Source organism: Gallus gallus, chromosome 6 (assembly GCF_016699485.2).
Source record: "Gallus gallus isolate bGalGal1 chromosome 6, bGalGal1.mat.broiler.GRCg7b, whole genome shotgun sequence".
In the NCBI taxonomy this organism is placed as follows: Eukaryota; Metazoa; Chordata; class Aves; order Galliformes; family Phasianidae; genus Gallus; species Gallus gallus.
In genome coordinates, this window is record NC_052537.1 from 13,280,753 (window position 1) to 13,303,800 (window position 23,048).

The 23,048-nt window shown below is 41.4% G+C and overlaps 1 protein-coding gene across 16 annotated transcripts in view; it reads right to left on the reverse strand.

The window, feature by feature from the left end:
* Nucleotides 1-23,048, reverse strand: part of ZMIZ1 (zinc finger MIZ-type containing 1) — a 326,060-nt gene that overhangs the window by 239,253 nt on the left and 63,759 nt on the right. For 2 of the 16 annotated variants that reach the window (XM_046943002.1, XM_046943003.1), the window contains exon 1: nucleotides 7,038-21,254. The exons of the other annotated variants lie outside the window; for them this stretch is intronic. The gene's annotated coding sequence lies outside the window, so the exon portion shown is untranslated. Of the gene's footprint in view, nucleotides 1-7,037; nucleotides 21,255-23,048 lie in introns of those variants that run through there. 16 annotated transcript variants of the gene reach the window in all.

Below are 23,048 nucleotides of genomic sequence, written 5' to 3' on the forward strand. Positions count from 1 at the left end.
AATTTCAAATGCCAAACTCAGGAAGTGCACCTACCAGCAGTTTGCTCTGTCATCAAGAAATACCACTACTGAATATTTATGTCCTAGACTAAATCACCATCAAATGTTTCTGGACAGCAAAACAGATCCCTGTGGCATCGACAAACTGGGAAGCCCACAGGCAGTATGACAACAGATGCACAACTGCACAGCACTTCTCTGAGGGCTGCATCGATTCCTCATGAAAACGATACACCCAGAACTCCCTGCTGTGCTGCACCTTGTCCACGATAACCCACCTGTATTCCTTTATTCTTCATTTAAGAAAACACTTAAGAAAATTATTATCCCACAACAAGTTGTGGGAACAGTAACTACTTAGGCACAAGTAAAGCAGCACATGCTCCTGCAGAACCCAAGATGGATGGAAGCAACAAACTTAAATCTTATTTCCTTCACTTTCAACCAAATGAAAGATTTTTCAGAAAATCCATATGAGAAGAAATATTAAAGTTCAGCTAATGTCCTTTTATGAGTCTCATACACTGTTAAAATTATAAATTGTTACAAACAACGTTACCATTAAAGTAATATATGCATTCTTATCCAAACAGAATACATAGTGAATTCATAAAACAAGAAATAATTTACATTTGTAACTAATATTAAAAACAAATAATCTTGGTGGGAAAAGTATTCCAGGACATCCAACAGGAACTCCCACTTCAGAAGGGCTCCTTACTCCATACTCACATACACATCCACTGGTGTATGACACAAAGGACATCACTGGCAACAAGGGGCAAAATTTAGGAAGTCTTTTAATGAATATGCCATAAAAACAACAGAGCATCGGCAGCTAAGAAGGCAGTAACCTTATTAAAATGCAAATTAACAACATCTAAATTGTGTTTACATTTTCATATGACTGTTTTGTGAAATGTACCATAGGCCTTCTTTATTGGGAAAGTTAGCCTTTTGGAAAATAATGGCATTCAGGTCAGTGTCAGTTAAAAATACTGAAGTACGCAAGATGGCTTAGCATAGGCAAATATAAAGAAAAAAATAATAAATTATCCCACGCTTAACCTCCTGGAAGTTCCTTAATTCAGCATAATGCTGGTTGCTTTGAGTTATGATACCAAATGTATAACTTCATGATGAGTTTCACTTTAAGTACCGTTTACGTTTCTTTAAATCTGGTGGTTATCTGAAAGTTGCTGCTTTCACTCCTTTTCATTATCAATGCATAATCTCAATGGCCAGTAGACAAAATCTTCCCTCAGCATTTTTTCCTCAAGAAAGTTCAATAGCTTGCTGTATACAAACACCTTGCGTCACAACACTGTTTGGTAAGCAGTCAGGCCCTGCTAGCCTGAGACAAGCACCCCAACCCTGTTTCAGGGCGCCTGCAGGTCAGGATGCTGCTCCACAGCAGAATGAGTGCTTCGTCACCAGGCTTCGAAGCTGAGCTGTCTTTTTTCGACTCTCTCTCAAGTAAAGAAGCACCCCTCGATAAGCGCTGAGGCACACATGCTCACTGCTGTGATTTGTGCTAACGAGACAGAAATAGCAGCATGACCAAGCCCCAAGTACACGATATGACACGTGCAGCTGTCTAAATAGCTCTGCTGTCGGTGTCACTGTGTGCTAATGGCATTCCCTTCTGCTTGGCCTCGTCTCTCCACTTTACACAAGAGCTTAAAAATTCAGGCACCTCCAGCTCCACCTAGACTTAAATAGGAAAAATAGCCCTACAACCAGTTACAATTTCACTTGCTTTGGAAAAGGTTCAAGGAAGCTTGGATCAATATGGCAAGAACCCAAGTATCTCTTATTGCTAGAATACTGAAAAACAGTGATAAGTTTTTATTTTCTTTACATCCTCATGAAGGTTGTTTTTTTTTTTTTTTTTTTTTCAAAGGAAGAGAAGTTGGAATGAAGGAGTGTTCACAACCTCTGCACAGAAACAATACTGGGAACAGAACAGCAGAACAGCAGAGAGGCCTCCAGTTGTTTCCCTGTCATCTCTGTGCATTTTCCTGCAGAATCTTCTTTTTTGGCAATGTATCTGCACACCTTTTGTGCATTTCTTTCATGTTTGAAATACCCTAGAACTATATCACCCACATGAATGTGAATTACAGAAATATCCCTGATGACACCAGTCCTGCTGAGTGACAGCGTTGTGCTGTGACACCTCCTGATTTAAAAACTTCTCCTAAATTTGAAGGGAAGAGAAACATTTGTTCTTGGTTTTCAAATTTATACTCTACCTCTTCTGATTGTTTCGCAATCGCAGCATGCTGTGGTGGATCCGGCATTCCCATCCCTTCAGCTCTTTCTTCATAGCACCCATGCAGCCAATAAGGTATGAAGAGCTATAAATACCAGCTAGAAGTCCTTTCTTCTGAAGAGATTAGGTGTCCCTGCAGTGGAATCTACTAAAGGCTAGCACCGTCTAGATGAAACTATTTTAGAAGTTTGTGGGAGCACTCATATTTTGCAAATCCTAGATGCTGTCACGTGAACTTGGATTTAGATTTCAGTTACAGATTCTAAACTGGGACAAAGTTTTGGATAGACCTAGTGAAGACATAAGAGAGAAGCTTATTTGTGATTTAACTCTGGTACCAAAGTACTGAAAAGAACCTACTAGCTAAATACACACCAGCTTCTTTACTAACAAGCAGGGAGCTACAGCAGAGAAGTATTTACCCGTCTCACCAGCCCAAGACACATTAGTGGAACACAGGACTCTCTGGCTCTGCACCGTCTGTGCTTACACACAGAGCAGGCAGCCCCCAGGTGCCGGGGTGTTCCCTCCTCCTGCAGGCCCTGGCAACAGTGGTGATACTGCCTCAATGCCAGCAATGGTGAGGACACCTGCTCTCTTCTGGGCTTTCTGGATATAAAAGGAAATTCAGATGGTCAGCACCAGGGCTTTTCACCAGCTTTAAATTCTCTTGAGGGAAAATCATTGCTTCAAAGGAAATTAAACCAAGACCTCAAAAGCAAAGCAGAAAAATTACTGATATCAAAAGCAAGAATATCTTTGCCAACGTACCGATAAAGCACTAAATCTATTCAGAGCCCATAGAAAACTAGCAGATTCATGGCTTACAGATGCTTGTCTGAAAAACAAACCACAGGCTATCCCATACAGAAAGAGCTCGCCATGCCATTGCCAGTGGGCTGCACGATGCCCGCACCCAGCAGCTCCATGTCCATGTCCAGCAGTGTGACCACAGAGCAGACAGGTCGAGGGAGCGCTCAGCAGCTGTGCAAATTAACAAGCTTGACTTAATTACCTCCCAGCAGAAAGATTAAACAGGGTGCAACTGGTGATACGAAATCGTCCTAATGGGTTCCACTGTTTGAATCTACTGCTCATCAAATTGAATTGATTTTTAAACAGTGGAAATTCAAACAACTCCCATGAGAAACTAACACAATTCCCATCTCAATCAAATGCTTTGTAATAGTTACATATAAAATGTGATTTTTGAGGAGGGCGAGTTGATTATTTCTTCCCTTTTCATTCCTACAGGAGATCTGGCAAATTGATGGCATTATCAGAGCAGTGCTGGAATACCAGCACTAACCGAAGATGAGAAGTATATAAGCATACTAGAAGTAGTATTTGCAAGTTACTCAAAATGGCGTTTTTTATTTTTAACAAAAGCAATTAATAGCAAAAAAAAAAAAAGTGCTTCAAATGGTAGGACAGCTAGGCTACTCTCAAGTTCTTCATAATCGCAGCCCTCCAGAAATAAAAATATAGCCTGTGGACAACTTGAGGTAATTTAAGATGACAATTAATTCATATTTGATAGTATGCTACCAAAGTAAAAACTTCGCATTTTGCTTTCGAGTCTCCTGACAGATACTTTAAATGTACCTGAATCCAGAATGCGCCACAAACCCTTCCAAGAGTTTCTACTTGGGAATGAAAAACTTTTGAGATAAAGTCACCACCGAGGCTTAAAGAAGTTGGAATTTTGTCAGGAAAATCAACTGTGTATTTTAATAAAAGGATTAAAATTTGTTGTACAACGCCAATCCCCATCATTTCACATGAAATAAGATGTGTACACAAAATACAGAAAACATCATAATACTATTTGAAGAGAATTTATCACAACCTTCACTGAAGACAGGCAGCTCAACGCCAACTACTTCCACTTCATTTCATCAGAAAAAGATTTAGAAACACGTATCTGGAGCTGAGAGGCAGCCTGGCAGTCCTTTCACCCAGGTGATTAATGGCCTGACAAAAGAGGGCCCCTTTATCCGCTCGGTGGCAAGCAAACATTTGCCAGGACAATTGGTATCTATGCAAGAGTGCCATGAACTGAACGGTCATCATGTGTTAAATAGCAACTGGCATTTGGAAGGAACCAAGGGCTGCCAGCATTACAGCTTCACAGGGCCAGAGCAAGCAAGAAAGGGAAGGCGAGGGGAGAGAGCAAACAAAAGAGCTGGATGTCTTTGTGGGGCAGTTCAGTTTAATTTTGGTTTTGCTAATCAATACCATAACAATAAAGCATTTCCAATATTGGGTCTCTGCAATTTTTCTTCATTAAATCATACTTTCATGAAAGGAAATCAAACTTGCACAGATTTTGAGCGAGGTTCTGCTCCAGGTGACATCAAAGGCTCATACAGGAGGGTAGAAAAGAAGAAAAATCCACCCTACGTAATGTTAAATACCTAACAGGAGATGACAAATCAAATGGGAATTACTGCGGTAAAAACATAATTAAAATTTTGATTGAAGTTAAACAGAATTTACATAACACTGCAAATTAACTTTACGCTAAAGTATTCACTGGGAAAGCAATAAAAAGGCATTTCATTAGTAATCTATATTTAACCAATATGCACAATAGAGTTGTTCTAATGAGAAACGTAGGGGTTTTAATAACAGCAGCTTCCAATGGCTGCCAAGAGACGCCGCTGTCACTGAGAGCTGTGCACAGACACAAACACCCTTGGCAATGCCACGTGTGGCTTGCAGCCAGGGGACCAGGCTCAGGTCGCTGCTGTACAGCCCCTTGGTATAAATTAAGTGTGCTAAAGCCCTGTCCCACACGTGGGCACTCTCACTTCTCATGAACCAACAGTCAGGTTTCACAGAGTCAGGATTTCCATTTTTCTTGCAGCCTTCCTTCTAAATACTCCATTATTCTTAAAGTTTTCTGGAGCACACTTCTGTTGCTATGACATTTCATTCTCATCTCTCTAGGGACCCAGACTATTTGCCATAGTGATGAAGAATCACACCGCAATCATTAGCCAAGTCACATAACGTATTACTACTGGTGAAATAACAATCATGGAAATGGCAGTAACAGCACTGGCATAACCCTTGCAAACACATACCACTCTTCGCCAAAAACAAGAGTCAAAACACACAAGGAAGAAATATGCTATTAAAACCCCAGGATAGAAAATCCCTACAAAACCTGACAGAGAATGCAAATCCAGCTTTCAGAGAGGTTTCAGAAAGATTCTGTTCATTTGAAGATTTCTTACTTCTCCCTTTAAATAGAGAAAAAGGAATTCTGCCTTCTTCGTGGCAGTTCTGAGGAAGGGTCAGCAGGCTTGCAGCAACAACCTGCTTGGTCATCATTTAGAAATAACCTAGTCATCTCCTCGGATCAGCCAACCACAGCCCTAAACCCACGTAAACCACCCCATGCATTTTACTACATCAGCACTATTTCTGTATTTTTACTTTTCAGGGCAGAACAAGTTTCAAAACAGGAGTAAGTTGCCTGCAGATACAGGCAGCCACTCCCTGGCTTTTTGACTAGAATTGTGTTTTCAACACTCTGATGGCAACTCCATTCCATTCCCCACCTTTGAATACTGGAAACGCTCCAAGCAACAGTGATTGGGGAAGAAAAATAATTGTTCAAGAGAGATTGATCAAAATTTTGCAACAAAAACTCTTAGAAGTTTCTTATGATGGACTTTTTGTACTTAAATAACTGATTCTAGGATATTCAGAGACAAAAGACTTCATTTCCTTGGTTGACAGGCCTCCAGTTGATATAGAACTCATGAAAGGGCTGTAAGCCAGGTGATTTATTTCCCACGGCGACTCATGCACAAATGCAAAGAGCAGGAATGGATGGAGATGCTCCTCAGAACGTCCCTAGAGCCTGTTGAATATGGAGCTTCTCTAAGACGGGGGAAACTGCATTCCAGGCTTCTCACTTACTTCAGAATACAGCATTCACAAACCACTCATCTACATTCACAGTCCCTAGTTCTGTGGATCTGTATTTTATGAATCAATATTTTTGTTCTTCTGAGCCATTAAAAGGAAAAACCTTTAAGTGATATAAATGACTGAAAAATGTTTTCCCATCAAATTGAGTTTGTTTTTGCTTTACATGTCAGTAAGAAAAGAACAAGCAAATGGTGTTCCGTTCTGTTTTGGCTGCTGAACTGAAGTAAAAAAATATATATACATAGAGTTCAATTTCCTCATGTTTGTTGAGAAGTTCATTGATAGCATTTGTTGAACACTTGTAAATCATGCCAGTTTCACTCTGTCAAAAAAAAAAAAGCTCTAGACTTCTATTTTTTCCCTAAAAATCTGTGCTTATTTTTAGAACAAAAATCAAATCCACCACAGTATATTGTCTGAGCACAAGACTATCAACATGGTCTCCACAATAATTTTTTTTTTTTTTTTTAGTAAAAAGTTAGCTTACAAAGCTGATGACACTTGCTAAGCAATGCTAAATGTGATGAAAGATAATCTCAACTACAATAAAAGTAATGACATAAGGTGACAAACTAGCTGGAAGAGAACCCCATCACATTTATTCTAGCAGCCATCAAGCAAATGTTTGCCCAACAACGGCACTGGCTACCTGAACTGTCAAGTTATACACTGCTCCTGCTGAAGTTCGCACATAAATTCCAGGTTTAAAGTATTTCATGCAAATTGTTGTACCAAACAGCTGTCTCATGCATATGTAAGATACAGACATTGCACAAGTTTTCGCACAGTATCAAACAAAGGTCGCCTCCCTTCCCACCTTCAGAGCCTGGCATCCATTCTGCTGCATCGTGAAGTTACAGAAAGCATAAACCAAGCTCCTTGAGAGGGAGGGCCCCAAGTGCCCAAGCAGGTGCTCTGTGCATAAGAGGCCAGGGCACAGCCCCAAAGCTCACAGGGACATCTCTCAGGAGTGGAGGCTCAGCAGGGTCAGCACCCCATCCAAGGCTACAGCTGGCAGCAGGACCAAGGGAGGAGGTGCATTGTCCTCAGCCTCTCCCAGCAATTATGAGCTCAGGAGAAAGGAATTGCCTGTCAGTTCCGAGAAGAGGATGCAAATACAAGAAAGCAAGCTGTGCTTGGTGCTTTTCCTTTTTTAACGTGCTGTACTTAGACACAGGAGAATGTAGCTCACTTGAAGTATCAACACTAGTTGGAAAGGCTGCACTTTCACCACACAGGGCACAGTGTAGGCACCTGTTTCTAAAAGCCTTTTCCCTGCACATTCTCTACCCAGAAGACAACACGCAGCCTGAAGAGGCTGCAGAACTCTGTGGCAAAAGGTTATACTTAGAGCTCAGTAGTGAAAAACCAAATAAATAAAAATAAAAATAGCATTACAATAAAAACTACAGGCCTAGCCCAAACCACAAGTCTGCTATGCTACGCACTGTGCAAATACAGGAGCATCTTCAGAAATTCTATTCAATAAAGGAGAAAAGACCTATAACATTTTTATTGCTACTTACAAGAATATACAGATACCCATAATATGCTAACATGGGAATTTGGTTAAGGTTGTTGCAACCTTTATATTTTCCTTTGGACAACAGGTAGCAAATCAGTTATTCTGTTTGTAACAGGAGAAAGTAATGAGTAAAAAAGTAAAAAAATAATGAGTAATAAAGACATGGTATGTATATTTGGAAAAAACGAGACTGAAGGAAGGCAGTCATTGACAAGTGGGCAGCTCCTTAGGGGACTATACCAGTATGATTTCTGAATATACATATGCCACTGTCATGGCAGGAAAATCTTTCCAAAACCCTATCTATTGACCATGCTGGCTGCTGACAGTGCATCCACATGGCCAGGCTGCACTGCAGCACAGGTCATTCCAAAGGCTGGACCAGTTCACACCATGCAGCTCAGCTGCATCTGCAAAGATGCCCTAAAAATCAGAACTGAGTACCAGTCAACACATCCAGTGCTCAAAATAGTCCTGCTATGAAGTCTGAGCTTCTGAAATTGAGCTGGAGAATACAAAGCACAGAGTACCTACATGCATTCCATGTGAAATTGGTTATGAAAATAAACGAAATATACAATTCCTTTCTGAAGCAAATGAAGGATCGGACACAATGGGCTAGGACCGACAACTGTCACCTCATTTGAGGTGCCCATACTTAAGCTATCTGTTTGTTTTGAGTCACTTGTAGAATGCTGTTGTTAAAATATAAGCTGAAAGCAAATAGATCTTGCATAGCACATAACTTGCACACCAGAAAAAAATCATTTTTATATGAAACATAAATATGGATTAGAAATACTGAGAGAAAACAGAAAGTGTTCCTTCAGAAGACACGGATTTATCTCCACCTTTCTGTGCAGACAATCCATATTTTTATTTAATCATGTTGCACAACTAAGATTTTTTTTCATAAATTGAGAAAAACTGAATTAAGTCACTTTCGAGCTTTTAAGGAAAAAAAAAAGTAATCTGCCATCTCCCAAGCTGTAATGGGGGAGAGCGCAGGATTTTTAGGGGTACGTGCAAAGTTCCTGCTGCCTCCCCAGCCCAGCCTCAGAATCCTCTCATCTGATGGCCACCTCCAAGACAACTCTTTGCTGGCACTATGTGTGCATCTACACATGACCAGGCAAGGCCACATGCATACCGCATAGATTTATTTTAGACAACACTTACGAATACAAAATACGTTAGTGACGTAGTAGAAACCACTTGTAAATATTTTCTTCCCACTTCCAGCAAGCTTACTGGAAATTATATAAGTGTACCAGTCCCCCGGAACAGAGAGTATCAATTAGATACTTTAGCTAATTCAAAATGTCTTCTACAAATCTAATAATTAGAGTTAATTTTAAATACAAGGGTCACCATTTAAATCTTTAGTTTTATATTTCAACACCTTAATACTTCAGCAGTAATTCCTGCATTTATTTTAAGTAATAATAGCACAACATTAATTGCTTGCACAAAGCAACACTGCACAGATTTTAACAGGGTGCGTTGGCAGCCATACAACACACTTTGGCCATTCTTAGATCATGTTATATAAAAAAATCCAAAACTAACCATCCCCCTTTGGTACTTCAAGTAAAAAATGAGGCTTAGGTGTAAAACTGGATAATTTCTAGTTGTGCAAGAGAAGGAAGCAGGAACTGTAATGGAGACTGCAGAGTAGTGACACAGCTTGCTAGTGCAATGTCACCACTGGACAGCTCACACACAAAGGCTCAGAAGTCTTGTTTAGGCATCACTGCAATTATCTCACAAAAGCACATCATCACAACTTGGTAAAGGGGTCTAAAGTTTTGATATGGCTACAACAGAGAAAGGAGCTGTTTATCTAACCACAACCCTGGTTTCCCCATCTCTCAGGCCAGACTCACAAACCAGACATGGCAGAAATGACACAAGAGATGAAGCAGACCAGGTGACTTCTGTGAGATATACCGACACAGGTTTGTCTGCTTATGAAATAAGCAAAACAAAAAAATGCAGACATTGCATACTTTTAAAAAAGTCTGTGCCATTAAGAGACGTAAAGGAATACCTGGAGAATCAAGGATGTGAAGTTATTTTAAAGCACAAAATGGAAAGCCTCCTGTTGGCTACTACCAAGTGGGAGCAGTCTCAGTTTGACACGCCGTGCTCACAAAGTCATACCCAGATCCATCCACTCCTGTGTTTCCACTGACAGGTTGAAAAAACATATCCCTGCCTTCCAGCTGGGCCTCACAGTTAAATATTTTAAAGACCTGAAAATTCATCCAATATTCACAAAAACACAAGGCATTGACCTCTGTAAGAGGAGGAGAAAGTCCCCCAGGCAGCACACTGACTGCAAAGTGGGACAGCATCCCACCAGCACAACACTGCCACACTAGCCTCCATTGCTGGGAAGCAACTCTGGATGGGCTTTGGAAAAAAGAAAAAAAAAAAAATCAAGCTGATACACCAAGCATTATGTCCTTGTTTGATGCAGAATGTGCTGGCTGTCCATGCTGTGTCACCGCCTGGGCTGGCAGCAGGCAAGAGAGGAGTGGCCTGACACTGCTCAGCCCCGTGGCAGGTTGCTGCCTGCTCTCAGCACTGCCATCCCTGCACGCCACCCCCAGCACACTTGCAGCCTTCCTGGGGCATTAGGCAGCAAAGGGAGCCCCACTCCCTGCCCTGCTGAGCAGCCCCCTGCCTTGCCCCAAAGGGGTGCTGTGTTGCAGCTTCATCATCTTCTTCAAGCAAGTAAAAGCCAACTGCCACTCCGTTAGGAGCAATAGATGTTATGCTCATAACGCCTAGCTGCCTGTACCCATCCCTCTGGGGCTGACACTCACCATGTCTCATGATGTCTGCACAAAACTCAGCCTCCAGAGCCAGCTGTGTGCGGCTGCTGCCCAGCCCAGCTCACCCTGCTTCAGGCCTCCTCCGGCAGACACATGGAACCCCATGACTTCCTCCCCTCCACAGCTCACCTGGCCACCAGCAGGGCAGAGAAACACCTTTCTACAGTTCCTCATTCGTCAACAACTCTTACTCACTTCTAGAAAATGCTCAGAATTTGGTATTTTTAAAGAACAGCCTTACACACAAAACTAAAAGTTAACTGTTACTAGAGTAAGTATTAAAGTTTTGTGTGTTTTTTTTTAAATGAGGATTTTAAAAATATTTACATTACTAAAATTTACAAAGGTTTTGTCAGGCACTGAAGTTGATATACTTCCAATATATGCAGTCTTGTTTAATTTCTAACTTTGTTTTATAAATAAATTATATAAATAGGCTTCTTTGATTGCTCAGAGCATCCAGCACTAAGCACTGGGGCATAGCTTTAGGCATAATTGTACTACTGAATTCATCAGCTGCCTAATCATCATTCATTTTGCATCTATTTCTGCTAATTAAAAAGAGAAAAAACTCCTAACAACTTTTACATAAATACTGTATTTGTTCTCTGCAAAGACGCAAGGCTAATTTGGCAGCAATTAGCCCATTACCTAATTTTCCAGCTGTCACTCTGCAGGGACCCATCCCCCAGGGCAGTCCTGCAGGCAGGGCCCCCCACAGGGCCAAGCTCAGGGGTCTGGCTACCCCTTTATGGGCTGCACACTGCAATAGCACCTCTGCTTAGCCTTCAGAGTCAAGTCTGGAGTATCACAGACTCTGTGGCATCAGTCCCTCGCAGCAGCAGCAGCACAGCTATTCTGGAAGCAGGGTACCTGCGGGCATGGAGTGAGCTGGGGTGCTGCAGAGCATCCCTGGAAGGGGGGGGGTTTCTCTTCACACAGCTTGTGCTGTGTTTGCCAGCTGTCACCAATCTCAACACAGAGCTGTTGGTAATCCTGTCCTTGCTCCAGAGCACGCAGCACGAGCAGCCGTAACACAGAATGAGCAAGGGTGACACCGCCACCGACAGCTTTGCAGCTAACTGCTGTTTAGCTCTCCATAAATTTTCTATTACAGCATTAAATTAGAGACATTGCCACTCCCAAGCTCTCTGCTCACTGGAGGTGACAGCAGGATAGCTGAATTACTTAGTTCCACAGGCAGGGATAGGCACTCAAGGGGATTACGGCACCCAGAAGTTTTGTCATCATGTATTTCAGAAGCAGGAGAAAAAAAACTGCACAGCTATATTCACTTTTGAATAAGTGTGAGGAATCTCTTTTAAATATTCATCTTCTGGTCAAATTTAGTAACACCCCTGAATGGGAAAAGGGTAGATGAGAGAACACGCTGCAGCTACTCAGAGATGTGAAGCCATCCGCTTCTTTTACACACTGGACAGGAAGCGATAACTGCATTTGGTGAAGTGCAGGAGGCACTCCTTTCACTGTCAGCTCATCCCCTGGACTGAAAACTGCAATCTGCACACAGATTGATACAGTACAGCATGCACACCAAGGCCCCAGTTATCTGGTTCCTGAAAGCCTTTTTTATTTCCTGTTATTATTGCTCTCTCTTTTGAGAAGCTCCAGCATGAGGATCTAGATCTGCCCTACCTGAAGGATTGATTTCAGCTATCCAGTCTACTCCTTGTCATCCTCCCCACAACACAGCATCTTCCACAGGATGGGGAAATTACTTTGGATCTTTCTTGTAACTTCTCAGAGCTCCAAAACCTCTCTTGCTATTCAGCTGGAAGTGGCTCCCGTCCCATGAGCAGAATATGAGAGCAGTTCCCATGGCTTGACCAGAAGAGCACCTCCTGCAACATGCCACAGAAAACACTACGTCTGGGGCTGGAAGCCTACACCTGTGCCCATGTCATGGTCATATGACACCCGCAAGGTGTTTCAGGAGCACGTATTATCTTCTATTGTTTTTGAAGAGGTTTCAAGGTCTACCCAATCAAAATTTCCATTACAGTAGGCTACAAATTACTGCTTTAGAAATACAGCACAGCTAATCATTTACCTTGGTACTGTTACATAAGTGGATAACAGAACTGAGAGGATGACATTATTTGAGCAGTGAATTAAAAAAAAAAAAACTATGCAACTATGAATATAAAAAGAGTCCTACAAAGAACAGCAAGCACAGGCAATACCAGCCTCATGCCCAAGGAAAGGTGTGGCTCAGCACAGCCCTCTTTGGACAATCTCCCTAACAGCACATAGAAGTTGAGCACACTAGACTACAAAGAAAACACTGTTTACAGCAGCAATTTATCATTCCACACTTAACACAGCTGCTGAAAACAGTTTCATCCCAATAGGGAATAAAATCCACTGAAGCTCTCCCATACGTGAATACTGTGAGTACCAAACAACACAACATCAGTTGTTAATTTGATTAAAACATGGAGTAAACAGCATGCTATTTATAGAAACCTACTTTTCGCCTCCACAACACACACAAAGCATTTCAGTAGATCTTTGAATGGGCAACATTAACTGCAAATATAAGATTTTTGGCAACTACCATTTAACACAGCACTCGGATGTGTTCAAAGACAAGATACTGATGATCTAAATGCAGGTTTTCAGTAATATTCACAAAAAAGACAAGCCACAAACACTTCAGAAGAGATTTATTAACAAAATACTGTGTGCTTTGTTGGCTGTGCTTAGTTGTATGTCTCAACTAAGGATAAAGGATAATCTTACTTTTAAACTTGAATCACATATAAAATCTTAAACTTTCTTTTTTTAAGCAAACCAAACCACCAACTACCAGAGCTCATAAAAAACAGTTGCAGGAAGTTTATGGGTGAAGGAATAATGACTAAATTCTCATCAAGTGAGAACAGATTGCTTATAGATTTCAAATCAGTTTTTCTCCACACAATTTATTCTACTAAAATTCAGTGCATTTTTCAAAATTTAATCTAGAGACATAAACCAACAACGTGCACTTCATAAGCTACATCCATGCGCTGCATCTAAAAGATGCTGATTTATCTGATGAGTGGGATATATACATTTGCTCGGGTGGTTACACCACCTGATGCTGATTTGTGGGTTGCACGGCTGAGGAGAAGCACTGGGCTGAAGCAGAGGAAGAAGAGTTTTGATAAATGGATCAATGGAACTGCAACGCTCAGAGCTCAGTGATTTCTTTCTGAATTTTGAGACTAATTCAATGAATGGTCTGGGTGCAGGAAATGGGAACATCAGATTCTATCTCTGCCATGCATCTCTTATATAAATCACAGTGTGCTGAATACCTGTGGTATTTGTTTGCAAAAAAAAAAAAACACTACTACACACACACACACAAAAAAAAAACAAGAAATAAAAACAAGAAGAAAAGAAGCAATGCATCCACTGAACATTCTTCCCAACTTATTTTCCCAATAGTAAATACTCCAGGCAAAGACAGTCTGTTCCTGGGTATTCAAACACCCTCTAGAAGAGCACAGACACATCTTGACACTGCTGGAATGTTTACACCCAAAAATGCCTGAGAGGTGGGTCTTATTTTGCCTCTGGATCAGCTAAAATTTCTATTTCTGAGTGGTAGCAACTTGTGAAGTTAAATATTTTCTTTCATCAACACACTAATTTCAAATCACAGTATTAATACAGTGTCAGTGACCCAAAGAGGAATTTGTGATAAAAGAATACTACAAATTTTGAGGTTTTGCTGTTCCTCTCATCATTTATTTTGTACTAGCAGTTACTTTAGAAGTAGATGTGCTTATTGGTTTTAAAATTATATTTTAGAATTATAATGCGAGATATCTGAACATACACATAGCTGATCAGAAGTAATACTCGTGAACATTCTATTATGATATGCCTTAATGGAAATAATTTATATTTAATACTATTGCATAATTACAAGTTGTATAATAGTATTGTTAGGAAATTATAATAGAGTGAAAAGACCAATTCAAACTTCAAGAGCTTTTGTGGTAACGTTTCATGTCACAGCATATTTTTAACATCCTCATTTTATTACAATTGCAATATTAAAATTATTAAAGGAGTTCTCTCCAACAGTTATGTGAAATCTCTTTCCCTCTGAAAGGAATAACACACATGATACATTGAGGAAGTTTTCTTCTTGCTACAGAGAAGTGAAGTGCACACAGCTAGAATATCCCCCTTCTCATTTCCTAAGCCACCTTCTGCCCCTCTCCCCTGAAGTCCCCAGAGGCAACAAAAGGATCTCCTAAATTTATCACATTTGTTACTAAAATCACTGCCAGTGTCACTGCAGGTATATTTCAGGTCCAGTGCATTTAGTCTGGAGAAAGGAATCAAACAGATGCAGGGAACAGCAAAGATTGATATGTATGCCCTTCACTGAAACAGTCTGCAAGGGGGTTTTGCAGCCATTGGTTCCAGCCCACAAAAGGCACACATGTCAGTATGGCATCTGCACATTCTCCTTTCCAAACCAGACCCCATGCTCTGTCCACATAGCAGTCCTACACAAGGAGCACAGCACTGGGGAGCCCCAGCATTCCCACCTCGCTGTGAAGAGCATGGCTAGTGGCAGATGGGCAAAGAAGGTCACTGCGTGAGGCTGCTTCTCAGCCTCAGCCAGCAGGTGCTCAGTGCTGCCTCAGGGCTGGCAACACAAAGCTGGGTGGGAGTAATCCCTTTGGAGAGTCCACACAGCCTCTTCTCCCAGAGTGCAGCAGCCACAGTCAGGAGGGCCCCCTGTGGCTGAGTCGTGGACACATGAGGCATTGCCTCTCTCTTGAGCTGCAAAGGGAAAACAGACATCCCAGTCCTACTCTGGGAGGTCGCTCCTCACCATGGGCAGGGGCCAAAAGCAGCTTCACCCTGCAGGTAAAAGAGCAGCATGTCTGGTACTGCAGCCGCTGAGTGGACACTGTATCCCCAAGAGGCTTCCATGCCCTGAGTACGCTGACAGCCCCAGGCCTCCTAAGGGCCATCCTTGGGGGCACTCAGCAAAGCTGGAGGAGCTGCTCCTGCCCCACATTGGTGTCACACAAGTTATCACCTGGACATCAGTGACAACTGTCCCCATTTTTTCTGAGAGAAACAATCACGTGGGTACTGAGATAGACATGTTCAAAACTAGCAAAACGAGCTGAGCTCCACCAGTCTCAAATAACCCTGAGAAAGGGCCCTGGGGGCAACCAGGCTGTGGGACCTGCTGGAAGGAGTGTGCACTGCAAAGTGAGTTCCTTCATGTCCTTAGCAGCCTCCCCTTTGTAGCAGGGGCAATTGTGCCTCTGAAGGCCGTAGCACACATACAGGACCAACAAGGAAGGCACACAACTGTGAAGCTCCTGCTCTTAAAAGCACAAAAAGTTGAAAGAGCAAGATTTTTGCAAATGAAACAACTGAATGCCTTGCTCCTGTCCTAAAAGCTGGCTGCTTTGCTGACCATGCTCTTCTGCTGGCACCAGCATACACTGACCCTCAGTGATGCAGCAAAGCTTACTCACAGAAATCAGCCAAGACATTTTAACTTAAGACCAGCTCAGAGTTGGTTGACCATCAAGACGACAAGAACTGCAACAACACAGACTGCTGCCCTTACCTGGCCTGTCCTACACCACTTGTCAAAGCGCCGATCTGCGTTAGAATATAAGGTAAGGTGCTTATATGCCACTATGCACAACAGTACCCTATTTTGAGTCATATAAAGTGATTGAGAATAAAGCAGACAATATTTTTTCCCATGAATAGGTTCTTTTGCAGTTATTTTAACCTCTAAACTCTTTTCCTGAAGAACAGCACGCCAGAATAGCTGCAGCTTTTGTTTCTTGTATCTTTCCTTCCCACAGTTCTCAAACTCCATCAAATTCTGCCTATTTCCTTTCCTGAAACAGCTGACAAATCAGCTGTTACCTTTTTTCTTCTTCTTTTGTCCCCCAAATAACAAATTAAACAAACCAGTCCAAAAGTTTTTCTATATATAAAACAAAGATCCATATCTGATCTTCTTTTCTGGGTATTCAAACTGGAAAAGTGGGATTGAACAAAGTTCTCCCAGCAGATCCTCCTATTAACTTTCATGGGATTTTGATTTCTCTGGGTACAGAGAATCCTGCTTCCAGCAGCCCCACATGAACAGTGTGAGCTGAAGAAAAAAGGAAAACAAATTTTAATCACAAAAACCAGACCAAAATTCACATTTTACATTGACTTTCCTGTGCTGTGCTTGCATCCGAGCCTTATGATGTTGAACAAAATCAGAACATTTTCTGTTTAGTAAAAATATAAGCCTTTGCATTTAATCTCAGTAGAAAAGCAAATATTTAAAAAGCAAGTAATTCAAGTAATAAAATGTGGCATTCTAAAATACAGGCCAATTATTTTTTTAAAATTCTGCAGTATCCTAAGAAGTATGTAGCTGAGAACAACTACCATTTCAGCAATCCTCTGTTTATCCCCCTATACTTCCACGACCATACCTTTTCCCTGTACAACACACAAAACAGCATGTCTTACTGCCAATAGGAAGTTTCCTGCCCTTAGAATTTCCACCACAGGTCAGAAAATACAGCCAGGCTTAAAGAACAGAGCGCATTAAAAAATCCTGAGCTTCTGAAGTGGTAGTTTGACATACACAGCCAATCGATAGCAGACAAAGCAAAGGCCAAGAGCAGCCCAGCTGCTGCCAGAGTGCAGGCGGCAGCCCTGCTACAACTGCACAGCTCTGCACATTGGCTCAGCAAGAATAGCGGCACTGAGGGCAACGGCAGGCGAGGTGGGAAGTTTTCCAGACTCAGATTTACAATCCAACTATTTAAATACACCTTGCATAAGAGTAGGCAAAAAGGGGTCAGCACAGGGGCAATACTCTGCCAGAAATCAGAACATAAAAATAAATCAGACATCTTGAATGTGAAGGGCAATTAACACAGTCCTACTGAGAAACATGCACTTCTCCAATACCATGTGTTTTTTGTCTTTTCTAGAAACATACAGCTCATTTCCTCCCCTTCTGACCCTGCAAAGAGCTTTAAAAAACTGCAGCAAGGGGAAAAGAAAAAAGGCAGCTTCATGCCCCAATTATTCTGCCTGCAAGTTTACAGAAGGTAAGCAGTGGGGTCACACTCAGTGCAATCACACACAGCCACCGATAGGGCATAGTTGACCCCAGCAAGGCTATGCTCTCCATAACTGCAGCTGCTGCTCTTCTACCATTTGCTTGAGAGCTCACAGTCCCTCATGGGTACCACTGAATTTCCCGGCCCCTTCCACCTAGAGACCCACCTAAACACAGTAGGCTTTGGGAGCAGAAGCCAGCCAGGAAAGGTGAGCAACAGCCAGGGTTTCTCCACCAGCCACAAAAAGTCCTGAGTCTCTCTTGGTGCGATTCATCAACTGTTTGTTGGTTTTTTGTTGTTGTTGTTTTTTTTTCCACAGGACTGTGAAAAAAAAATCAATGAGATTTGTGCTGCAAACTGATCATTATGACAGGGAAAACTCTGCATTGAAATTGATTTGTTTAAGCACAACAACACTGCTTACACTCCCCCACAACTTGGTGGGGTAGACCCTCAGGATTTCAGACAAAAAAAGCACAAGCGCTAACCCTCCTTGCTATGTTAGCTAAATGCCTTTTTTTTTTTTTTAATTGGCTTCAGACCAGCTAAGACGAAGGCAAGGCAGCAGAGACAGTGCAAAATGGTTCAGTAAATGAATGAAACCAGATTAATGCATTTTATAAATTACATGCAGCAGCAAAGATTAAAGATTCTGATCTGTCCCCTGTGTTTTGTCCTCATTTCACCTTCTCACAAGTGTAGCACTTGACTAGCAATATTTCCATAAAATCTCAAACACTAAATATGGAAAGAGTCTAACATGAATATGGAAAAGAGAACTATAATGAGGCAAAAAAAAAAAAGGGAAATAAAAGCTGGCTTTCATTTCTAACTCACAACGATTAGCTGAGTAGCTCTACTCAGAAGAAATCCATCCTTGAGTGTGTGCCCTGGTGAGTTCAGCAGACACGCCAGACAACAGACAGAGCTCTGCAGCAGGAGGCAAGAGAGCTGCTTTCTGTCCTTGATACTTCTGTTTTCTGCGTGACTTGGGATAAATCTCATCTCTTGGGAGTGCCAGTTTCTCTTTCTACAGCTGTCAACTAGGCTATGAAGTTTTAGGGCACAAATTGCCTGTTGCTTTGTACAAGTAGAGAGGCTACCAGAGTAGGAATCCACCCTAAAGTAAAGATCAAGCACTACTGTAATGCAGCTGGTAATCAATGACCTGCCAGGGGGTCTTGTCATCCACCTTGTCAGCTAAAGCACTGGAGCTGCTGTATGTCCTTCATACAACAAATAACTCAGATCCCAGCCCTGTAAGGAAAACACCACATAGGTACCAGAACTCCATGGCTTTTACTATTATTACTTCTAAAGGCATCAAACAGCTGTCACCAATAAGACTTGTGTTCCAACAAGTACACACAGTGCAGTGCCGCATGCAATTAAAAGAAACAACATCCACCTGAATGGCATGTACTATTCAAATCAAAGGAATAAACAAATACAAACCCACATGCATGAGTATACGACAAAAACTCCCAAAATGTCACACATGAATCTGACATCCATTTTAGCCCTCTTCCATTCACTATACTATTAAATATCCCCAAATCTTAATGTGAAACAGTGGAAATGCTACTAAATAATAATGTATTACAGTTAAATGAGTTATCAGCTATGTCATAAAGGTTAAAAAACACAGAACTGTTCTATTATGTTCAAGGATCTCATCAACAAGTCCTGCTCCTATTCCCACTAGATAAGGAGAGTCAGAGCACGTTTCAGCAATAAGGTGAGCCCGCAGAACACAACGGTTTGCTTCGCTCCTGATCTGTTCAGCTATCCCCCATTCAGGGTCCGTTTGTAGTCATTCTTAAAGAAAAGCACATAATAAAACCAGAAGATTTGATTTGGTCACACAACACTTATGTCTTTACTATCACATTTATCTACTACCATAGTAGTTGAGCTCAAAGATCACGCCCACCACTTCTCAGACATTGGGAACATGTTGTGCAAATGTCATCAAGTAAAGAAGAGAGTTCAATTTCCCCAAGAGACATTTCCCCAAGAGAAAATGATAGACTTCATAACAAGTCTGCAATGCAAATAACCAAGTTAAAAGCCTTAATGGTATGACTCAACATCATTTTAAGTGGGCAAAGTGTTCTTTTATGTCTCATTGCTGATTTTGTTTTAAACATGAGTTATACTCACGTGAGAGGATGTCTTTATCTGCAAGCAGACATCAGTGGCCTCTCAGAATGATCATGCTACATTAGGTTTTTTGTTTTTTTTTGTTTGTTTGTTTATAAAAAGAGAGGAATACATCTTCTGCGAAGACCATTCATTGGTACAGGAGCACATGCATACAACTTAGTCATGAATACACAAAACTTCATATTGCTTCTTAGGTCAAGAAATTTAGAAACAAAAGAAGTTAGAGATGTACAATATAGCATTTATTATTTGTATTCTCTGTTCTGTTTCTTTTAAAGATGAGATTAGTGGACCCCCATGCAAGACAACTACTCCTTTTCATGGGGAGCTGTTGAACATACTTAGCAAGGAAAAAGCTTAACTACTGTGTTTTTAGCAGGTAGAAGTCATAGCAAGCAGCTTGGTACCTACTGCTCAAGAAGAGACTGTAATGAGGAACAGAGTGCAAACACAGCTGAGCCTCAGAGGAAATGGAAGGAATTTCTAAGGGACCACACAAAACTGCACAGTTTTATGCAACTCAGAAATTCATTGAGTTGGATAACATCTGCTCTTGGGTTAAGACCCACCTGCAGAAATACAGCAGAAAACAGCAAGTTTTTCAATATACTTATTTCCATCCGTCTTATCTAGCTGCTTCGCACTTATTCTGTTTAAAATTTAATTATTCTAATCAAATAAAATCTCGAATTCAGAGATTAAAAGCTTTGGGTCTGTTTGGAAGCTTTTTTCACTATAGCATATCCAACTCAAAACTGGATAATTCACAGTTCTGTCAGTTCATTTGAATACACATATATAAAATATACACACACAAAACAGAATAGCTTGGTTTGGAAGGGACCTTAAAGACCACCTAGTTCCAAACCCCTGCCATGGACAGGGTTGCCATTCACCAGATCACCATTCCCTCTTGTCCTATCTCTATCAGATTGTGAGAAGATTTAGCTTGGTCCAAGAACCAAATTTCCAAATGCACAAGGAGCTGACAAATTTCTTGAATGATGTACTTGCCACACATCCATGTAATATACAAGTCCAAATCCCTTTTCATAGAATCATCAAGTTTAGAAAAGACCTTGAAGATCATCCAGTCCAACAGTCCACCTACCACCAATATTTCCCACTGAACCATGTCCCTCAGTACAACATCTAAAAGTTTCCGTTTCTTGAACGGCTCCAGAGATGGTGACTCCTCCACCTCCCTGGGCAGCCCATTCCAGCACCTGACCACTCTCTTGGAGAAGTATTTCCTAACATCCCACTTGAATCTCCCCTTGTGCAATATGAGGCCACTCCCCATAGTCCTATTGCTAGTTACATGGGAGAACAGGTCTACTCCCATCTCACCACAACAACCTCCCCTCAGGTAGCTGTAGAACACAATAAGGTCACCCTTGAGCCTCCTTTACTCCAAACTGAACAATTCCAGCTCCCTCAGCTGCTCCTCATAAGGCTTGTGCTCCAGACTCCTTGCCAGCTTCATTTCCCTTCTCTGAACACGCTCCAAGGCCTCAATGCCTTTCTTCTAGTGAGGGGTCCAAATCATTAACTTAGGCGCTTAAGATCATGACATTGTCTGGTAATTCCCAGATGACCAAATTCCAAAGGCTCAGGATGCAGACATCACACCTAGCTTGTTGTTCTATATACCATGCTGAAAAAAAAAAAACAACACATGAATAGAATACATTGCTCAAGTTCATGAGACACATGTGGGACCCTGATAGGCAAGCAGGTTTTCTCTGTACAATGAGCAGCAATATGAGCTGCAAGCAGCAATATGAAACACTGGCAAAGGAAAAGTGAGCTCTCCTCTCATAGACCACAAATACATTGCTACAGTGCTGTGACATGCCCATGTTCTTCCCAGGACTACAGTAAGTATTTTGCAAAGGGCTGTGCTAAGTGAATGTACCAGAGGAGGGTAGTATTTGCCTGGGCATCTCTGTATGGCACTCCTTTGTGTTGCTTAGTAAAGCCCTAAGCCCTAAAAAAGCAGATCAACCATTGAACAATTTCACTTATCTGCACATCAATGACTTGCTCAAATCTGACAAGTGTTTTGGTCCCATCATGTATATCATAATTTATAACCTTTCTCTCCAGATGCCATCCAGTTTTTAGAAGAATATATTGGGCAGTGAGCCTTCTTGAGTTCCACCAACCACAAAACTTCCAATGGAAAGCTGATCTTTAATTTACTGCAGGACATCCTAAAATTAAAATGGGAGACCAGATATTTGGAAGCATCTTCAACATATTAAATTCTCCAAATGGTGGGACACTTCTTTTGTGGATACTTCCATGAAAGTCTGTCATTTCTCACTGAAGAAACAAAGCACAAAATCTGTATATCTGTAGAACACACCTTTCCTTCCTACAAGAGGGACACTGACACTTCTAATTCTCCTCTTTCCTCACTAAAGGCTAAGCTTGTGTTTGTTTGTTTGCTTGTTTTTCTGAAGCCTCAACAATCATGAAAGCAATCACAATTTACAGTCACAATAAGATAAAAACTAATTAAACTAATTCACCATGCTGTTTTTCTCAAACAGGAAAAAGCTAGGCATGCTGAAATGCAGCATTCTCATCACAGCAGCAAATGTTCTCTGCTTTATGCAGTCCTAGCAGCTGCAGCCCATCTATTTGTTTTATTTGGCCTTTTGAACATCTGCATAACTTGCATTCTTTAGATACTAGGTTACTTCTGTCTCTGGATGTGGGGGTGGAGAAAAGGGGGGGGGGGGGGGGGGGGGAGGGGCGGGACTGAGTCCTACAGTTTACCTAGTTTTGAAATCCACCATACCTGAGTCAGACACGCAGATTAATATGCTTTAGATATTTTGTCTCCATGGGAAAATAGAAGAAACAAAGTAAAACACTCTTTAACCATTTACTTGTAACAAATACCTCTTACAAAACTGTTCTTAAGAAAAACAATCCAACAAGCACGCAAATACAGCTCCAAAAGCGTTCATTTAGGCAGCTCCTATGGCTTAATGGAAATTACACTTTAAGGTTACAGTGAATGACAATTAGTGATAGAGGAGGTCGGGCAAGACAAAAGTCTGCAAGATAAAACTTGTTACCTTGGTGTATGAACTACTACTACACCAAATGACACTAGCTCCTAACTCAAGGCAAGACTGGATGTGGCT